Genomic DNA, 23,166 nt, shown 5'->3' with positions numbered 1-23,166 from the left:
GAAGATTCCCAAAGCTGAAAAGAAGGAGGAAGGAGATTAGGGAGAGGAGAGGATGCCCTGCCGGATGGCAGTGGTGAATCCTGCTCTGAACCTAGAAAAGGCTGCCAAGTGGTAGGTTTTGGTGAAGGTATGCACAGATGACCAGGTGGCAGCTTCCAAGATGTCCTTAGTAGGGACCCTTTTCAAGAAGGCAGCAGAAGTTGCAGAAGCCCTACTGGAGTGTGAGCTGACAGCCTCAGGAAATTTTTTGCCATTATGGCTGCAATAAAAAGTGATACAGTGGGAGATCCATTTGAGATAGCTGGTTTTCCCTCAGAGCCAGGGGCAAAGGTGACAAAAATCTTGTTAGACTTTCTGAAGGCTCTTGTTCTGTCAAGATAATAGTGGAGCTGCCTATGCACATGTAAAGAATGGAGCATTCTCTCCCTTTGTTCTGGGGGTTGGGAAATAATATAGGCAGGCAAATGGCCTGATTAGAGAAGTGTCAGTAACCACCTTGGGCATAAAATAAGGGTTAGCTCTGAGGGAAACCCTGTCTGGTGGAAGATGAGGAAGTGCTCCACCATCATGAGAGCCTGCAGCTCAGAGTCTGTCCTGGCTGAGATGATTGCAGTTTTCCAAGTTAGAAACTTCAGTTGGGCAAAGGCCGCAGGTTCAAAAGGAGGCAAAGTCAATTTTTCCAGAACACTGTTAAGATTCCAAGGAGGGGTAGGTTTTATCATGGGTGGACTGTTGTGGGTGACTCCCCTAAGAAACTGTCCTAACAGGGGATGGGAAAAGACAGGAGGAAGAGCTGGTATATGAGCCAAAATGGAATATGCATGAAGTTTATTGAAGGAGTAGGAAAGGGCTTTATCAACCAGACTAGCTAGATAATCTAAAATGGTAGCAATCTGAGCTGAATCAGAATTGAGGTGCTGCTGCTGCCACCAGATGGAAAATCTTTTCCACTTAGCTCAGTATGATTTCCTAGTGCTAGGCCTTTTGGATTCCTTGAGAATGTCCTGAATCTGTTTGCTTAAGGTAAGCTTTTTCCTGAAGGCTATAAAATTATCCAAGCTGAAAGGCTGAGCATCTGCAGGCTGGGGTGCACAATCCTTCCCTTGTTCTGAGAGAGAAGGTTGACTCTCTGAGGCAGCAGCCATGGACTCTGATTGGCTAGTTGAAAAAGCAGAGGATAGCAATACTGCCTGGCCAAGTCACAGACTATCAGTATTGCCCTTGGACCCTCTTCTCTTATCTTTAGAAGCACTCAAGGTAGTAGAGGTAAGGGAGGGAATGCAAAACTGAAGAAATTAGTCCAAAGGAAGGAGAAAGCATCTATTTTCCAGGCTGATTTCTGTTTGATCCTAGAACAGAATCTTTCCAGTTGACTGTTTTGCTTGGTGGCAAAGAGGTCTATCTGTGGGAATCCCCTAGGGCATGCTGAAAAATATTTCATTATGCAGATGCCATTCGTGGGGTCCATCAAGTTTCTGCTGAGGTGATATTATAGAGTATTATGAGACCCTGGAAGGTACTGTGCCAGGAGGTGCAACCCAAGGGAATAAGCAGTTTCCCAAACATGCATCACTAGGCCGCATACAGGGTAAGAGTGGGTACCCCCTGTCTATGTACCATATAATTGTGGTGTTGTCTGTTTTGACTAATAGGACCCCTGATTCCCATTTTTCTTTGACAGCTATGAGACCTTTTTGCACTGCCATAAACTCTTTCCAATTTATGTGCTTGTCCTTGAACTGAATCTCCCAGGTCCCTTGTGATTGGAGGTGTTGAAAGTGGGCCCAAAGGCTGTCTATGAGGCATCTGTGGTGAGAGTTTGGTTCTGAAGAGTGAATCTGAATGGAAAGCCTTGATTTTGGGCACAATCCTGTACCCACTGTAATGTCTGCACTCTCAGCCAGTAATCAAAGAACCTGAATCCTCACCACTGACACTGGAGAGGGGCGTTCACTTGGAATACAACTCAGTATTTCCAGATGCAGACCTCTTTGAATCAAGCACAATTGCCTTTAAGAGCACACAGGGGAACACATTCAGCCTGGAGTCTGGGTTTTACTGTTTCCTTCTAGGTCCCCAATAAAACATCCCACTGGCACAGCTGTAGGGTTAGGCCCTTAGCCGAGTAGCCAGGCCACGTTCTCCAGCACATTCTCAGTGAAACCAGAACCAGTGCTTTGTTTCCCTGCTCTAAGTAGCTGACAAACATACTCTTTGAGATTTAATTTTCACACACACACACACACACACACACACACACACACACACACACACACACACACCACGGAAAAGTTGGCACAGATTACACAGTCTACCAGCTTTACCCAGACTATAAGGTAGATTCACTGCCACCAGACCAGTCAGTTACTATAATGCTCTTAAAAGGGTATCTGATTATACTGAATGAAATTAATATCAATACAAATGGTAATGTTGACCAAACAGCAAGGCTGTCAGGAGTGGTCAGAGTTATCACCAAATAAATATAAGTAGTCTTAGAGATTAAAATATCCTATAAAAGGACCAATCACAATGAAAAGTTGAAATATATTTAATAATAAATAGTAAAAGAACATGAAGATACTAAATATCTATTTACAGTAAACACAATAGTTTCAGCCACAGGAAATATTAAAAATAACACAGATGGATATGTTCACACAGTTACAGAAAAACAATACTTAACTAATCTCACTATATTTTCCTGACTCATCTAAAGAATAATATTCCCTGGTCCACTTATTAGAGCAAGGCAAGATAAAGTAGGTGAGTGGTCTTCCTTCTTCGTCAGGTTCCAAGAAACATATTGCTCAGTCTGACTGAAAGACTTCGCAATATATTTAAATATTTCTAGGATAGCTTACAGAATGACATCACATTTGGTCATCTGGCTCTATTTCCCACACTATCACCAACACTAGTAGCTGCAAGGATTTTAAAACATATTTGTTACCATGCACACAGGTAGATCTTTGCTCAGATCTGCTGCAGCTGCTAGAAGTCATAAAACAATTTCAAACCTCTAGCCCTCCTATAGGGCTACTAAGCCAGGCTTCTCACAGACATTTTGTCTCTGGCTGCAATCAGATCTGTAAGATGCAATCATTATGGCCTAATTTAATTTCAACTATTTTCCAAAGTTTGCTGCAGCTGGATTGTGATTAACCTCTTCTTTTCTAGTATTGTCTGTTAAAACATATACATTCAATTCAGTTACAGTAATACATGTGCATGTTTTTTTCTTTCCAGCAGGGCACACTGTTGATACATTTTTAACAAAAGCAACTTTACAAATACATTTTCAGCACAAGCTTCTGTACAAATCAGTTTGATATTCAAATAACACACAATTCTTTACTAAATTCCAGGTGCTGACATATGTTACATATCCATTGCCCCACTTCTCCTGGAATAGTTGGCAGTACCTCCTACTGTTACATTTCTCCCCATTTGAAGACTCAAGCTAGTTTTTCGAGTTCCCCTTGAGAAACATTGCTTGAGAGGAATGAGCATAAATAGCAATATATTATCACATAACATATCTTGAGATCCCATCTGCCTTGGCACTGCTGACCCCACTACATTACTACACTGTCATGTCATATGCCTGTAATCCTAGGCTTCACCATAGTAAACTTGGCATTTTGATGGCTGGCTTGCTGTAGCCATAGATTCCCATCAGACTCCTCCTACCTCCTACTATAAACACTTAGAACAAGGGTCTCCATATCATGGTAAGGTTTCATCATGTTAACATGGTACAATTTGGGCCCCTGCCTCCTGCCTAGCAGTTCTACCATGTAGTTAACAACACTGACTTCCTTACTACTTTGCAGGGTCCCTCCCAAGTTGCATATTGTGTCTGACAGGAATAAGAACCATCACCTGCTGTCCCACAGCATAATCACCTGCTCAAGTATTCCTGTCATACTAGAACTTTTGCTGCTGTTGGGCTCTTGCCAGATTCTCCTGGGCCAAGCCTATGAGTTCCCTAAGCCTTGTCCTGAGGTTTAGGACATATGTCACAAGAGAGTCATTGTGGGATTCACACTTACCCTCCCACTCATCATGAATTAAATCTAAAGGCCTCCTCACCATATGTCCATACAGCAACTCAAATGGTAAAAAAAATGTGGATTTCTAGAGTACCTTTCTGTATGCAAACAGCAGATGGGGGCAAGTATTTGTCCCACTCTCTCTTAAACTGGTCTGCAAATGCCCATAGCATGGTCTTAAGTGTAGATTTTTACCTCTCCACAAGACCATTCGTATGCGGATGGTAGGGGGTGGTCTTTATGTGCTTCACCCCACAGTGCTTTGACAGACAAGATAACTGGTCTAACATGATATTGGCACCTTGTTAGTCAGTATTTCTCTCGGGAAACCTACCCTACTGAAAATCTATAACAAAACATTTGCCACCTTCTCTGCCTAAGTGGAGGACAGAGCAACCACCTTAGGGTATCTAGTAGCATAGTCTACTAACTCCAGGATATACTTCTTCCCTGTGGTACTTCGGGTACTCAGACACCTCACAATAGCTATAGCTACCCTCTGAAATGGTTCCTCAGTCACAGACAAAGGCATCAAATGAGCTTAGACCTTGTCTTCTGCCGTGCCTACTTTTTGGCACTGCTTACAGGTTCTGCAGTACCCTGTTACATAACTTGCAATCCCAGGCCAATATAAGTTCTGCATAATGCATCTCTTGGTAAGCTTTATGCTCATATGGCCTGCAAAAATAATGTTATGGGGTATGATTAGAAATGCCAGATGGTAGGCTCTAGGCACTACCAACTGCTGGATTTCCTCACCCTCTAGCCTTCCCTCAGGTGTCCACTCTCTGTACAGTAACCCTTTGTTCCAGTATACAGATTTGGCCTTTCCTTGAAATTAGGTGCCTCCTTAGTTACCTCCCTCAAGCCTCTCAGTGTAGGGTCTGACAGCTGAGCCTGTCTCAGCTCTACTTTTGTGACTCTTCTCAGCACTCCTTCCATGGGAAGTCAGTTATCCTTTGACAGAGGTGCCTCTCAGCCTAGGTACTACCACTCAGCTCTGCCCTTGCAGTCACTCTGTCCAATGGAACATCAGTACCTACCAGCAGCTGTGTCTCACCTTCAGGCTTCCCGCTACAGGGTAGCTCCCTCTCTGAACTAGCCATACCACCATCCCTAGTTTCAGGTGTTGTGTCTGTCTGGGTCTCCCCCAGGCTACCAAACACACATGCCTGTCTCCAAGCCTGACTGCATGTAACTGCATGCACACAAGGTACTGCATTATCAAAGTCATTCCCTATCAGGACATCTGCATGGATGTCCTCAAACACACCTACTTGCTTGCTTCCTTTGCCACCTTCCCACTCAAGGTGAATCCTGGCCAAAAGCATTGGGAATGGGGTTGCTCCTAAAGCTGTGACTGGAGTGGACTGCCCAAGTAAGTATTGTTCCTCTTTTACCACTGCAGACTTCACAATGGTTATGTCAGAGGTTGTTATTTTTTTAGCAGTGGCCTGTTTTCCATCCACTAAGGTAGGATATAGCCTCTTCTGATTGTTTGTTACCCCTGTTGTCTCCAGATAATTTACCACTAGCATACTGTTATTCCCACTTGATGGCTCCTCCACCTTTTGGTCCCCAACTTGCCTCTGTGGACATCTGTAAGATACATGGCCCCACTGGGTTACATTTAAACCATTTAACCCTTGATCCTGGCCATGTACCTGAACTAATGGCTTCCCCTGGTACTGGTAGACTCTGTTGGGGTGGTTTAATCTGCCCACCATGCATTCGCTTATATCCATGTGCAGCACTGGGTATCCCCTTCATGTGCAGTGATGCCTTGCCTGCTAAGTAGAGATCCCCTTTTTCCCCAGTTCATCTGCAAAGTTACATTCTCTGTTTGCCATCCAGATTTTCATGTCCTCAGCCAAAGTGCTAAGGGCTTGATCCCTCACCAAAAGGTCTGTCAACCTTTCAAAAATGGTGACCTGATACCTACTCACCCACCTATGAATATAAGTGCTTAACTCAGCAATATAATCACACACACTTTTATCTGCCTTGCGTCTATACTCATAATTTTTTTTCTGTAAGCTTCAAGTGATAAAGCATTCAGGAAATCAACATACTCTTTCAAATATATGAACAAAACTGTTAAAATTATCACTGCTTCTCATTTTCTTCAGCCTCCAACCACCGCAGTCTCTCTGCTGATTCTAATTCCATCTATTTCTTCTGCCGCAGTATCTCTCTGCTGATTCTAATTCCAAATGTTTGGCCTCCAGTTCTAGTCTTTTTATCCCCAGATGGATTTTTAAGTTCTCTGAGGAAAAAGTGAACTGTCCTGTTTCAGACGGCTGTACGTCCACATCACCAAACTGGTTGACCTCCTGGTTGCTAGCTTGAGCTGCTACTAAGACTGAAATCATTTCCTCTTTATTCAGATTGACATGCACCATTCCTTTGGCTTTGCACATGTTAGCCAACTTGTTCTTTGTCAACTTGCATAACCCTCTGCTGACATCTTTGCCTTCCTTCCCTGACTAAACTAAACTAACAAAACATAAATAAATATATAAATAGAACTGTTGTGAAATGAAACTCTGAATGTCTACCTTGTGGCTGCTTGAGAGGACACCCACATTCAGTGACAACTGATTACAGGCTACAGAAGTTCAATTAATATTCACACCACTGCTTACTAATATATGATGTCCCCACTGTGGGCCAGTAATCAATGAACCTGAATCATCATCACTGATACAGGAGAGGGAAATTCACTTGAAATACAAATGGATACACTCAGTATTTCCACATGCAGATGTCTCTGCATCAAGCACATTTTCTCTTAAGAGCACACAGGCAGCACACTCAGCCTGGAGTATGGGTTTTTCTATCTGTCTCCCTCCAGGTCCACAGTAAGACTCCCCACTGACCTCAGCTGAGTGCCCATGCCAAGTCCTCCAGGACATTCACTTTGAAAACAGTACTTAGTGTCCCTGCTCCAGGTAGCTGATACACACACTCTTTGAGATTAAATTTTCACACACACACACACACACACACACACACACACACACACACACACACACACACACACACACACACACACACACATACACATACATACACACACACACACACACACACACAGACACACACACACACACACACACACACACACACACACACACACACACACACACACCTGGGAAAAGCTGGCACAGAATACCCACTCTACCAACATTCCTCCGACTATAAGGTAGATTCACAGCCACCAGTCAGTTACTATAAGCTTCTAAAAGGGTATCCTGTTACACTGAGTAAAATTAATATTAATGCAAATAGTAATGTTGACCAAACAGCAAGACTTTCAGACCAGAGTTATCACCAAATAAATATAAGTACTCTCAGAGATTAAAATATTCTCTAAAAGGACCAACCACATTGAAATGTTTAAATATATTTAATAATAAATAATAAAAGAACATAAAGATAATAAATATCTATTTACAGTAAACACAAGAGTTACATTCAAAGAAATACTAAACATACCACAGGTGGACAGGTTCACACAATTACAGAAAAACAGTACTCTCTTCTCACTATATTTTCCTGACTAATCTAAGGAATAATATTCCTTGGTCCACTAACTAGAGTAAGACAAGTTGAAGTAGGTAAGTGGTCTTCCTTCTTTGTCAGGTTCCAAAAAACATGATCCAAATAAGTTCCAGGCAGGCAGGTAGACTGGACTCCAGGTGTAACTTTAAATCAAAATAAATGTATTTGTATAAAGCACTTTTCGTCCAATTCTATACATGAACTTATATATAACATAAGATGAACTGATGCAGGCTAAAGCCACAAAGGAATATCGCCAGGAAAAGATCACTGGATTGTGTTTTGTGAATAAATGGTGTGGTTTTAGCGTACAGTCCAGCTTTTTTGCTTTTCTTCAGTTTATTTGTGTGTTTCAATTTAGCCACAAAGGAATATCGCTAGGAAGTGAGCACTCTTTGGAAGCCAGGGCCTGCACAGCAAACCTTGACTTGACTAACAAGCTGAAAGCAAGAGCCTATGCAGAAGTAAAGGGACCTGATGGCATGTCAGACTCTGAATGGGTCTTGACAGAGGCCTGCATCACCACTTCAGACACAGAAAGGGGCTGCAAAAGCACCTCATCTTCTTCAATGATCACAAGCCTAGAAGGAGAAACAGATAGACAATGGTTGTTGTCCGAGGACCTAAGCTTGGGTCTGTTATCTTTTTCTCTCTTACACCTAGGCTGCTCAACCTCCAAATGACTGGCAGACACCATTGGACACTGATGAAAAGATTCAAGACTAAGGAATCTATCTAAAATCTTGACCCTGCATCTGATTGTCCTAGAGTTAAAACAGGCAAAAGAGCGGCAACTAGGGACATAATGATCCTGGCCCAAGCAGGTGACACAAAGCAAGTAGAAGTCTTTGTGTGGAATTTGCTTACCACAGAGGAGACAATTATTAGCTTTATCTGACATGAGTTCAAAGCAAAAGAAAGGAGTTCCCCATCTTTCCGGAGACTTCTGTCTGGTGCAGACTGACCCACACACTGAAATACTGCTTTGGGCTCTGATGGCAAGAAAAGACTGATTTCATGACATAGGCTAGCTCCCTATAAACTCAAGCATACTGACGTCAATTAGGAGTCAGCCAGCGTTAGGAGGAGAAATGATTTTTTACTGGTATTTGGGCCGACCAAGGGCTTTCATGGCAGGAAATCCCACATGTCAGGACTGCAACAGTGAAACATGAAGAACACCATGCTTATAGACTTATAACTGTATAATTACTCTCACTGAATTATCTTTGGCCCCTGAGTCAGGAATGCTAGCAGCCAGAGTCCTCTCCAAGTCCAGTATTGTCTATCTTTTTCCTTCATTCACTGCTTACCTTAGCCTACCCTACTAGTTTTTTTCTGCCCTCTGTCACCTGTTGTTATACAACCACTGAACACCAGGTGGCAGTCTAACCAGGACTTTACCCTCACCCCCCTTCCATCTGTACTAATTCACCTCTTTACACTATTCTTTCCAGCTTCTCCTCCCTTACCCTGTTGCATAATCACTCCTTATATTTCTCCTTCACTGCCATTAACCTCTACTTCTATCACTGTCTACCCTTAGCAGACTAGTATGCAATTTTGTTTCCTCTCTCTATCCTTGGTCTACAACTATACCTGCTCCACTTGAAGCCACTCACCTGCTTCATCTTCTCTGTCTGGGCTGCTCTGCTTACTGATTGTCTCCTTCACTACTTGCTGTATCCCGCTCCATTCGCCCTACGGGCTCACTCCGCTCCCCTACCCTACCCCCAATTCCCACCCACCCCCAGTGCTGTTACATTTATACTTAACAAACCACACCCACTATACTTCCCATCACAACACCACAACTAAAGAGTTATAAACTCCTCCCCTTATCGCTATACCTTATCAGCTCTAAACTACCCTACTCTTCTATAGCTTCTCCTTCTTACTCCTCTGCTTAGCACAGTCCTTCATCTCCTCTATCCATTCTCCGCAGCTGTAACCATTACTCTTACATCTATCACTATATTCTTCCTACCCCTTTACCTACTCTAACTATCTTTCTATACCATATCAGTTAACCTATCCTACACTTCAACTATATTCTAAACCACCTTTGACTTTACATTAACCTTACTCTGCCATTCCAAATGGCCTACTCACATAAACCTTTGCTTATATACTTTTTTCTGTCTTGTTTATTATTTATATTTCTAACCTTAACCTATACCCTCACTGCCTATGAGCATTATGTGCTGGCCCATAAAGTGTCCCATTCACAAACTCTCCCAACCTTACTTCCCAACTGCCTCTCTCATTGTAACATTACCTCTACCTCAGCTTATCTGCATCCTAAGTTCCATAGATGCACTCATGTTACTTACCTCCCCAATAGGTTAACCCCACCCAAACTTAATAAAATCTTAAAAACTTCTTTGATACAATCCAAAAACATTCTAACAGGTGGAGACATTCATCCTAATCCTGGCCCATCCCCACTAATAGGTGGAGACATTCATCCTAATCCTGGCCCATCCCCACTAAATGTCAATCTACAAAAATAATTGCATAACGATGCTTCCTCCTCTTCTAGATTAGATAACTCCCTCAGAATAGCACATCTTAATATTCGTAGTATCAACAACAAAATTAGCCAACTCATGCTCTCCTTCAAGCCCATGCATTCGACATTCTTTGTCTTACAGAAACTTGGCTAAAACCTATTACTCATGACCAAGAAATAATTCCACCTGGATACAATATCCTTAGATGTGACCACACTTCAAAAAAGGGCGGTGGCATAGCAATCTTGTTCAAATCTGAACTCCTTGTTTCTCCTTGTGATGTAGCACTACCCTCAAATACCAATGCTGAGACCCTTACTGTTAAACTCCAAATAAATAGCTCTAAATCAATCTATATAATCTGTTCATATATCTCTCCAGGAAATAATATTACCACCCTAAAAAACATACTTAGTAGCTTATCCACCCACCTTCTTCAAGAAACAATAGTACTAGGAGATTTTAATATAGACTGGACCTTATGCAATTCTTCCAACCCTAAGACCCATATAAATCTATTTGGTTTCACTCAAATAATAAATACCCCCACTAGAATCCATAAGCCTAGTACTAAAGAAACTACTCTTGACTGGATACTAATTAATAGTCACCCTGAAACTTACTTGACAGGATCTCTCCCAGATGACATTAGTGACCATATTCTAACCTACATAGTTAAGCAAAAGAAATCTAGCCCCAAAGACAACAATTTTATCATGTATCGATCTAAAAAACACTTCCAATCTGAGAACTTTATCAATGAACTAAAAGCCTGCAATTGGTCATTACTAAAACTACTCAATCTGGATGAAGCTATCTCCTTCTTTAATTCTACATTCCTTCAAATTCTAAATAGCCATGCTCCCATTCGCTCCTCCAGAGTCAGGACCAAAATAGCTCCTTGGCTTACAAAACAAACCAAAGAAAAAATTTTCCTACAGAACAAAATTTGGGCAAAATGGAGAACCTCCAAAAGCCCAGCAGATCACCTTTACTTTAAACAGTTAAGAAATGCCGCCAAAAAGATATAATCTTAGATAAAAAGAACTATTATTCCCATCTTCAACATTCAAACTCTAAAAATCCTCAAAAGTTTTGGTCTGGCATTAATAAACTTCTCAAACCAGGCCAGGCTAGAACTCCTTCTCCCAGACTTATCCCCCATAACAACCCTCTGCAAATACCAAATGCTTTTAACAACTACTTCATTGAAGCCATTCAAACCCTTACTAAAACACTATCACCCCCTACCCCCACTCCTACACAACATACCAACAATTCTCTCCCCCCCCCCTTCATTTACAACCAGTACCAACTACCTTTATCTGCAAACTCCTTCAAAAACTTAAACGCTGCACCCCTTCTGCTGACTGTCTCCCAGCAGAATACCTTCAAATTGCTGCCAAAGCCATTGCATACCCTGTTTATATCCTTATAAACAGAACTATCTCAGAATGTTACATCCCTTCCTTATGAAAAATCTCCCATATAATCCCCTTACACAAAGGAGGTAAATCCACTGATATCTCCAACTACCATCCAATTGCTTTACTCTCCCCTTTAGCTAAAATCATGGAAAAATGTATCCACCATCAACTACTTCAGCACCTTCTCCACAATAACTTGCTTGCTAATTGCCAACACGGTTTTAGGCCCTCTCATAGCACTACATCTGCCCTGCTAACTTTTACTGACTGTATTAACAAGAATTGAAACAACAACTCTCTCTCATCTGCTCTGTTTATCGATCTATCAAAAGCCTTCGACATGGTTAATCATAACCTACTTATCAATGCACTAAAAGCCCAATATCTTGACCAACAAGCAATCCTCTGGTTTAAATCCTATCTTGAAAACAGAAAGCAAACAGTACTCTGGGACAATAAACTATCCCCACCCCTCCCAGTGGACACTGGAGTACCCCAAGGCTCTATCTTAGGACCTCTTCTTTTTTCCATTTTCATTAATGATCTCCACACTGCTTTTCCTCAGACCTCCTGTATACAATATGCTGATGACTCTACGCTTATCTGTACTGCCAAGTCTTCCTCCTCCCTCCAGACCCTTACCCAAACTGTATTTAACAAAGTAGAAAAATGGTTTACCCAAAGCTGCCTCCTCCTTAACCCCAAAAAAACAAAACTTTTACTTTTTACTCCCACCCAAAAATCCCCACAGATCCACTTTACCATTACCTCTGACAATGGTACTTATATTTCCCCTGACTCTACTGCTCATCTCCTCGGCATAACTATTGACCATAACCTCAGCTTCGATGTCCATGTTAACAATACTATAAAAACCATCAATAAAAAACTAGGCTCCCTGTATAGAATAAAACCCTTCCTTACCCCACTAGCTAGGAAATCTATTGCCCAGACTCAGCTTACTTCTACCCTGTTCTATGCATCTGCCATTTATACCAATCTATCTAAGCTTAATCTTTCCAAACTGGAAACTAGCTATAATAATATTACTAGATTTGCCACTGGCTCCCCTTATAGAACCCACCACTGTCTCAACCTTCAACAACTCAGTTGGTTAGATCTACAAAACCAACTACAATACAATCAACTGCTGATTGCACAAAAAATTCTGCACCACCCCAACACCCCTATCCTCTCTAATCTGATCTCCCCATACAAAAATCTTACAACACTATGCTCAGCTAATATGTTACACATCGCCAACATTATATCTAATAACAAAGCAGGAGATTCACTCTTTTCCAATGTTGTTGGTAGAATCTGGAATAAGCTTCCAAATACACTCACTTCTCTCTCATCTACACAACTCTTTAAGAAACACCTCAGACATTACCTAAAAAGACAATGGCTTTGTCCCTGCTCAAAGCCTGATTGAAAAATACTCTTCACTTTTTCTCCTCCCCTCCTCCCATGCTTTATAACAAATACCCCACCTTGAGAGCCATTGACTATCAACTACTAACCCCTTCTCACCTGCATTATTTGTCCTTCCTAGTCTCTATTTTTCTTTCTCTTACTTAGTGGTTTTTATTTTTTCTCTCAAATGAATGTTGATGCTTAATTACTATGTTTAACTGTTGCCTGATTGTATTTGTAACCCCTGTATTGAATTAAGACATGTTTATCTCCAAAATCTACTCTGTCTCTGTACAGTATTCACAAAATTTATTTTCTTTACATGTTATGCTGTATAATTTAAGCTAGTCATTTTCTTTCTAAGTTTTTAATGCCTTAATGTATTTGTGCGTGGAGCTTTTCTCCCCGGGCCTCTGCTGAAAATGAATATGTATCCAGCTAGACTAGCCCGGTCAACAAATATAAAATAAATAAAAATAAATAAATAAATAACATTGTACCCATTTACAACCAGCAAGGAAGGAGAGAATCAACTACATGGTACTTAGTATAAAAATTATAACTGCAGAGGACTTTAATTGTAGTTTAAGGGGAAGAAGTAAAAGGAAAGGACAAGATATAAAAAAAAAATAAATCGGGAAGTGATAAAATATAAATTAACTGTGTGGAACAAAAGTCAGTTAATGTGTGGAAGAGAGAAACTTGGATCTTAAATTGATTATTTTTGTAAAATCTGAATGCTTTGGGTAGTGGATAATGATGCAGCTGTGACAGGTTTCTCAAACCATTTAGCAATATGATGGAAGAATAGGAGTATATTAAAGCAGGAAAAGGAATAAATGAATAATGAGAAATGATGGTGTGAAACTAAGAGGCATTGCAGTTTTGTAAGGATTATATAACCATGAAGGACTTTTATAAAAATGGACATAGTGGTCGATTGAATTTAAAAGGAAGAATAAGAGTGGAGCCAGTTGTTTGGGATTTGGGAACCTTGGTGGGCAGTGACATAACTTTTCACCAACATTCGTCTGTTGTTGTAAGAAAGTCCTTCTATAGTGGACAGCTTGTAAACAAAGGAATTGTGTCTCAATGTAGGAGGGTTATTGCATCCCTTACTCAGCCCTCATTAATCCAGTCATTGAATATAATTACTTTATTTAAATCTTTTTAATTTAATTGCATTTTTTAAACTGTGTTTGGTCTAATATTGATACATACTCAAGTGTGCTAGCTTGCACTGCATGTGGCTTGTTTTTGCTACTTTTCTGTAAGAAAAAAAAAAAAAAAACTTTAAGCCAGTTTCCTACCTTTCCTGTAACTAGTGTTCCAGATACAGATTTGCTGTATCCAGCACTTTATGTAAGCTTTTGCGCCCCCCAAGCCTTTCTGTGCTTGAGGGAAGCCTCCTAGCTTATCAGTTGGAGTGGTAAGCACTAGGTAACCTGTCTACCACATAAGGAGTGGTTCTGGCCCAGAATTTGTAGTTATTGGCCATTTGGGCAATCTTCCATCTCTCTCAACTTTCTGATTTGAAAGCCTGCATCTGCACTTGTTTCTGTCCTGTAACTAGTCTAGTGCAGATACAGATTCTTAGTTTTAGCACTTAAATTTGCTTATTCATGCTCAGCACTTGTTCAGAACTTGTAAGCACTAAATAAGCTACTAATTACTATAGCACTCAATCTTCCTCATTACCTAGAGGAAAACAGTTTTTGTACTTACTTTTCTCACTGGCTTAGAGAAAAACAGCTCTTGTACTCACTTTCCTCACTTATCTAGAGGAAAATAGTTTTTTATTCAGGCATGTCCAAGGGTTAGCTCCCAGTGTTCTCTCCTGTCTATCTGATGAATCTGGGCATCTTGAGCCAATGTAGAAATCGCCTCATGTACACAGACAATCCTCTCCTCCTACCACCCAACACTACAACCTGTGAGAGATGCACTTATCTAGCCAAACTGGAGGTAAAGCTCTCTCCAACCAAGAATGAACTTGGCAGTCATGAGGAGAAGGTGAACATTTGCACCACACTCATCACATAGTCTAACTAAATCTACACCACCAAAATCCACAAATAGTAGCACAAAAACATTTGTGGATGTCTCTCAGTAATAATATGTCTAAGCAACAGAGACCTCCAAAGAAGAAACACAAGCAACCTCCACCCCCCCAACACAACCCAAATGACGCATAGCCCACACACTCAGTGTGCCACTCAACCACAGCCAATAAGGCAAAACAATGTACCCAACACACTAGTCATAGGTGACTCTATAGTCAGGCACACTGATGTCCCACTCACCAGGCTAAACAAGGAGAAGGTTACTGTCAGCTGCCTGTCGGGTGCCAGGATCCGCCACATAATCCATGCACTCAGGTCACTCCACAACAAGTACAAATATGACTCTGTCATTGTCCATGTTGGTGTGAATGACCTGAGACATACCTCCCTGGACTACATGAAAAGAGACATGGAAGAGCTCTCCAATCTTGTAGCCCAGGCAGGTATGACCCTATCCCTGAGTAGCATTCTGCCATCACCCAGAATGATACCGCAGTACAAAGACAAAATGATTGACTTCAACAATTGGCTAAGCTTCTGGTGTCATTCTAAGGGGATCCAGTATCTGTCTGCTTGGGATGACATGGTCGACAGACCATGATGCTTTGCCACAGATGGCCTGCACCTATCTCCCCTGGGATTACAGATACTGGCTAAGGCTCTTGCTGCCCCTATAGTGCCTTTTTTAGGCAGGGTTCAAATAAATTCACCACCATAAAAGGAACAGGCAAGCAAAAACTGAGGGTAATGCTACTCAATGCTAGAAGTCTAAATCTCAAAATGCGCTCACTCGAGGCACTCCTTAAAATGGAGAACATTGATATCTGTGCAGTGACTGAGACCTGGTTCAAGGCTCAGGAGAGCACCCCTGCACTACCAGGCTATAACTCATACCACACATTTCGGCCATGTAACCTGGACCGAAACACCAAAGGCGGAGGTGTGTCCATATTCATTAAGGATGTCCACACCTCCAGGCTAGTTGCTCCACATAATGCATCCAAGGTTAGCCAAGTGCACCTAACTGTGGGCAAAACTGCAATCCAAATTGTAGCTTGCTATAGATCCCACACCATGCCCCAGGATTTCCACTCCTCTTTTCTTGATGTACTGGAAAATATTAGGGTTCAACCAAACACCCTAATAATGGGCGACTTCAACTACCCCACCATTAACTGGGAAAACTACTCATGTACCAACTCCTTAGCTCAACGCTTTCTGGAATTCATAAACTCCAATGCCTTAGATCAACTTATCCACACCCCCACCAGGGGCAACAATATCCTAGACTTAGTCAATACCAACATGAGTGACCAGTGTTCCACACCTGAAGTCGACTCCTCGTTGGTCCGATCCGACCATAAGCTAATCACCCTTGATATCCACATCCCGCCCCTACCCACCACTAAGAAAACCACAGTAAAAAAATTCTCCAAAGCCAACTTCATGCTTCTTAAGACAGAAGTGGTGAACTTCATGACACCCATGCAGATGGACAATGCAGTTACAACTGCTGAATCCTACAAAAATGCACTTTATAAGCATTTACACTAGTGCATGGATCATGCTATCCCAAACAGAACCAAGACGCTATCCTCCAAAAAAGGAAGCCAATCTGGTGGCCCCCTGCCATAAACAAACTGTACAACAGAAGGAAGAAACTGTTACAAAAGAGAGTAAAAATCCCATGAGTGGAAGAGCTCCCTGGTCAGCCTCAGTAAGAAACTGAGATCCCTTATACGATCCTCCAAAGCTAGCTACGAAAACAAAATCATCACTAATTCCAAGGACAACCACAAAGCATTCTATAGCTATGTCAAGAATCTCAATGGCAACACCCAGATCTGCTCTGAGTTACAGTACAAAGGCACAAAAATTACAGAACCAACTGCTATTGCCAACATCTTCGCAGGTAGGTTCAGTGCTAACTTTACCCCCCTCTCACCCCTTAAAGGGCCCATATCTATACAGGAAGAATGCAGAATCCCTGTAATCACAACTATGCAGGTAAAAGCTGCACTCTCTAAACTCAAACACAGCATCCATGGGACCGGACAACATCCCAGGTTGCGTTTTACATGAACTTCAGAACGAACTGCATCCCCACTTAAGCACCATGTTCAATAATATCCTCGCATCAGGCTTTGTGCCCACTGAATGGCACACAGCAACAGTTATCCCACTCCACAAAGGGGGAGCCACCACTGATCCCGGGAACTATCGACCTATTAGCCTGACGAGCCTGGTCTGCAAGGCCATGGAACGTATCATCATGGAACTCATAAACAAAGATATTGGTAACCTCCAAACTCTGGATCCCACCCAGTTCGGGTTTGTGAAAGTCAGATCAGGCCTCCTGAACCTAATTGACTTCTATGAGGCAGTCACCAAAGCCATAAATGAAAGTAAGGTAGTTCACACAGCATATCTTGACCTTGCCAAGGCTTTCGACACCATCCCCCATTCTGGAATTATACCTAAACTCACTAAACTAGGTATAAATCCCTACATCACAAGGTGGGTTGCCAACTGGCTCACTGACAGAACCCACACTGTAAAAGTTGCAGACTCCAAATCTGACCTCAAAGCATTGACAAGTAGAGTACCACAAGGTTCTGTCCTGGGACCTCTCCTGTTTGGTATCTACTTCTCTGAAGTACAGGAGAAGGCCCCTGGCTAACGAAGTACGCAGATGACTGCAAACTAAGAGCTATAGTCAAGTCCCCAAATGATGTGGACATCCTACAGAAGGGCCTCACTGAGACAGATGCCTGGTGTCAGAGCCAGAGCCTCAAGATCAATGCCAAAAAGTGCAGTGTCATCCCCTTTGGTAAAAACTCTGTACCCATGAACTACTACATAGGCAGCAATCTACTTAACACTGAATGTGTGATAAGAGTCCTTGGGACCCAGGTGGGCAGTAGTCTCTCCTTTGATAGTCACATCACCACAGTAGTCAGGAAGTCCTTCTACGTGGCACACCTCATCATAAAAGGGTTCTCATCCAGGAAAAAAGAGGTCATTGTTCACCTCTACTCATCACTCATTAGATCCATTATAGAGTACAATGCCCCTTTTGGAAAGTACCTCACAAGATATCTGCAGCAGCTGGAAAGGCCACAGAAGTACCTCACAAAGAGGATTACTGGCCTCAAACAAATGCCCTACACTGACCGCCTCCAACAACTCCAGCTTTACTCCGTAGCATATCGCCTACTCCGAGGTGATCTCTGCCTAACATATAAAGCTATGTCAAACCCAGAGCTGTTGGACATGTTACACCTAAAGAAATCCCAATCCTTCTGAGCTACATGCTCTAGGGACCTAAACCTTATCACCACAATAAACAGGACTTGCTGAAGTGACAGATTCCTGTCCCAGAGACTTCCCATACTCTGGAACAGGCTACCCATCTATGTCAAGCAAAGTTCTTCATTAGCACTCTTCAAGAAAAATCTTGATAAGTGGATAGGAAATAGGAAATACACCCTGAGGATCACTTCTGTATCTCTGCTCAACAGTGGTACAAGAAAATAACTTTCTTGGGTGGCATAAGCCATGGAACCTTGTTGGCTAGGCATACGTAGGCCCTTGGGCTGATAGCCTAGTACCTACCTATGAACCTATGAACCTATAATTGCCCCCTTTGTCAATTATCTGTCCAGACACATGCAACAACTGTAATGCCCACAGTGATACCTTATAAAAGGACACTTGGCCTAAAGAACATGTCCTACATGGACTAACTCAAAGCCCTGTCACTATACTTGGTATCTTAAAGACTTCTAAGCAGTGACCTGTGTCTGGCCTACAAGACATCTTCTGATCCATTACTGATGAATTTACTACACATCAGTAAGTCAAATAGCATCAGAAATACCCAGTCTAGATGTAAACCTCTTTTGCAATATCAACAAAACAATTTAGTTGGGCAGGTATATCTCACAGAGGATACTGCTGCTGTGGATCAGAGTCCCCATCCATATAAAACAATATTCATCTCTATCCTTATTCTGACACAACTTACATCTATGGATGGGAAATAGAAAATTTAACCAAGAACTGCCCTCTGTACTACTAAAGGACAGAGGCAGTTCCAAAATGCTTTACCCCATGCATGGGTCCCTCAAATTATCTATGGTATGATCTCAATCATTCTCCTTTGGGTAATATATAATTATCAACCATGGGATGAATAAGAACAATCTATAACCAAATGGGATAGTTTATTTTGAGCATAAAAAGGGAGCTTGGCTAGGCTTAAATATCCCACAAGGTCTGCTAGCTTAGTAATTATCTATGAATGTATAAAAAGTGTTTTTTTTTTTTTTCCAGTGACAAGGTGATATAAGAAATGAAGAAAAAGTGAAATATATGCAAATGTATTAGAGCATTTAGAGAATAATAAAAGAGAACATTGCAATATCGAAAAAGCAATACATAAAAGAAAATTAAGAAAAAAATACCACATTAATGTTTATGCAGAGATATTATTTACAAGGGAGAGGGTGCCTGAATATTTAAGTAAAATAGTAAAGGAGAATAATGGCACAGTGAGAGAAAAGAAAAATATAGGCATAAAGGAGAGGTATAACGAACATAATATGTATAGTATATATGGTATGTATAGTATAATAGTATGAATATTGTACTACAACATGTGGAAAAATGTATAAGAGTATAAAGACAGAAAATAAGAAGGAATGGAAGTAAATAAATGTCCAATACAAGTTAAGGAAGAACTTGGAAAAGAAATTGTTGTTACTGAAATAAATAAATACATAAAGTAAATATTATTTCAGTATCAGGCCCAGATGGTATTGGGTATGGAATGTACAAGAAATTAATGAGTTGGCAAAGAGAGTATTTTATAAATGTACTGAGTGAGTGCTTGAAGGAAGGTTTTGTTTATGAAGAGTTATGTAATGGGATATTAAAATTAATATAGAAGAATGATGAGAAGCGTGAAATAAAAAAAAAACAATTGGTGACCGATCACACGAAATATAATATAACGTTTATGGGAATAGTTCAGAGTAGAATGGAAAAAAGGTGAGGGATATTGTGGAAGAAAGTATATAGGAAACAATAGGGTGAAAGGCTGAGTAGAAGAAAGAAGCATGTAGTGTGGTATAAGACAATGATTTCCCATGAATGGAATATTTGTTTGCACTGGTGACGAATGTGATAGTAAATGAAGCATCTTATAAAATGAAAGATGATAGATAAGTGATGCAAAAGAAGGTGGCAATGTAAATTGTTTCAACATAAGTGGATGATATAATTGTAATTGCTAAAAACAAACTATGGATGAGGGAAGTGTTGGTTTGTCTGAAGGGATATTTTAAGGAACGGGGAATGACTTTGAATAAAGATAAAAGTAAGGGTTTGGGTGATGTGGTGAAAATTAGGGTGTGTACTTTTTAAAGAATGAAGTGTCTTTGCAGGGAATAATATTTGGGAAAAATGTACTTATTATACAATGGGAAGGGTTGATACAACAAATTAAAAAAGTCAGGATTTCCTATGGAGACTGGTAATAAATATGTTACCAGGAAAGCGGAGTATTCCTCATCAAAAGAAAGTTGAGTGTATTCATTTTGTAAAGAAAGAGAAAGGAGAGCACTTTTTTAAATTGTAAAGAGTCATGAAACTCTGGAAAAAAACTCTGAAAAAAATGAATGAAGAATTTGTTTTAGAATATTAATGACAAACAATATAGATATAAATAGTATTCTGTACAGATATTATAACAAAAAATAGAAAGAATATATGAGAATGGTAGATACAAATTAATTTTATATAATATGGGTTATTTTGAATGATAGACTGAATATAATTTTGTTTAACTGGAAATATTTTTTGACAGATATAGTGTAAAAAGTAAGTTGGCTGTGGAAGAAGGAGTGGGTATAATTTATGGAAGAATAATGAGGCTCTTATAAGAAAAATGAAAATAAGAAGAAATAAAATGTATTTATAAGAAATAAACGTGTATATGTGCTTGTAAATATGTAATATTTGTAAATTTGTAAGTAATGTTTTGATATTCTGTTAAATTAAGGATCCCTACTCCTTTCAACAGGTGCTGTGGAATCCTTGACTTCCACTTCAGCTATCACAATCTTAAGCAGATGGGACTTTGGTTTAATGAGTCTTCCATAGGATGACACACTCAGGAGTACAGCATCCCTCAAATATTGCATTGTAGTGCTAGCAATCCAGTCAATTGGAGTGAGAATATAACCTACAGCATTCTGGTCTTCTAGCATCAAAGGTGAGTGTACTACTTGTTGTACCACTGACTGTGTGAAGTCAAGGATTTATTTTTATAAGGTACTTATAGTACATTAACACACTGTTCTCTGTAAGGGTTTAATTTTATGCCCATCATCTAAAAATAAATGAAAGGTATGAAAAATCCATAAGTACAAAAATAAAAGACAGCAAATACATGTGGAATACAAAAGTGGACCAACTCACACCATTAAAGGCTATATCAAATTATATGTATGATGATCCCTACTCTGGGCCAGTAATCAAGGAGCCTCAGTCCTCACCACTGACACTGGTGAGGGATGGCTACTAGGAGCAAAAATGGATACACACAGTATTTTCAGATGCAGATCTCAGCACCAAGCACAATTTCCCTTAAGAGCACAAAGGAAGTACACTCCAGACCTGGACCTCTGGCTCTATGCAGGCCACAGACAAGGCTCTGCACTGACCACTTTGGAGTTTTATGCCTCTGTTCCAAGTAGCTGACACATACACACACTTGGATATTTAATTTTCACACACACACACACACACACACACACACACACACACACACACACACACACACACACACACACACACACACACCTGGAAAACGGTGGCACAGATTTAGCAGTTGTGCTCCCTCTGCCCACACTATAAGGTAATTAAGCTACCACCAGTCAGTTACTCTAAGGCTCTTACAAGGGTACCCAATTATGCTGAGTAAAATTAATATTAATACAATGGTAGTGTTTGACCAATGCAGCAGGGCTTTCAGGAGCAGCCACAGTGTCACTAAAACAAGCATAAGTAGTCTTAAGATGTTAAAAGTATTCTCTAAAAGACCAGTGCAATGAAAGGTATAAAAATATTCAATAGTAAATAAAATTGAAAACATGAAAATACCGAATATCTAGTCACAATAAACAACAGAGTTTCAGCCACAGGAGATATAAAAAATAACACAATTGTATAGATTCACTCAAATGTAGAAAAGCAATACTTAACTAATATCACTATATTTTCCTGACTGATTAAAGAATTACTGTTCCCTAGTTAAGTTACTTACTACAACAAGGCAAGATGATGAGTGTTGACTTGCTTACTACAGCAAGGCTAAATGAGGACTGTTGAGCTGCTTACTACAGCAAGGCAAGATAAGGTATGAGGTTGTGTGAGATATCTGTGAGTGATCTTTCTTGTCATGTTCTGGAAGGCAAAGTACTGTTGCAACTGTTCTGTCTTATCTCTCACTAATATCTAAAGAATCATTTCAGTGCTGGTTATAGAATGACATCACATCTGGTCACCTGACTCTGGTACAATGCACACCAAGAGCTTTGCTAAGATCTGTTGCAGCATCTGAAAGCTATAAAATAGTTTCAGAAACTTCCAGGGTAGCAATTAGTTCACTCCTAAGGACAATATAATATTCCTAGTCCCGGTTTTCCCAAACAGTTTTGTATCTGGCTGCAATCAGACCTGTAAGATAAAGTATTTATGGCCTAAACTGACCTATATAATTTTCAACCTATTTTTCAAAATTAGATGGACTGAGATTAGCTTCTTCCCTTCCTGAATTCTCTGTTAAAACATATACATTTATTCAGTTATAATACTGTCTGATATACAAGTGTATCTCTTTTCTGTCCAGTAGGACCCACTGGTGATGCATTTTTAACACAAGCAACTTTACAAATATACAAATACATGTTTAACACAAACATCTGTAAAAATCATTGGGATAGTCAAGTGACATAAAATTCTTTACAAATCTTCAGCTAGCTATGCTGGCATATGTTACACATAAATTGCCCTACTCTCCCTGGCACAGATGGTATACCTCATATCATCACAATATGGTGAC

This window comes from Protopterus annectens, chromosome 6.part0 (genome assembly GCF_019279795.1).
Source record: "Protopterus annectens isolate FY-2018-M chromosome 6.part0, PAN1.0, whole genome shotgun sequence".
NCBI lineage: Eukaryota > Metazoa > Chordata > Ceratodontiformes > Protopteridae > Protopterus > Protopterus annectens.
Note: the sequence above shows the minus strand (reverse complement) of the source record.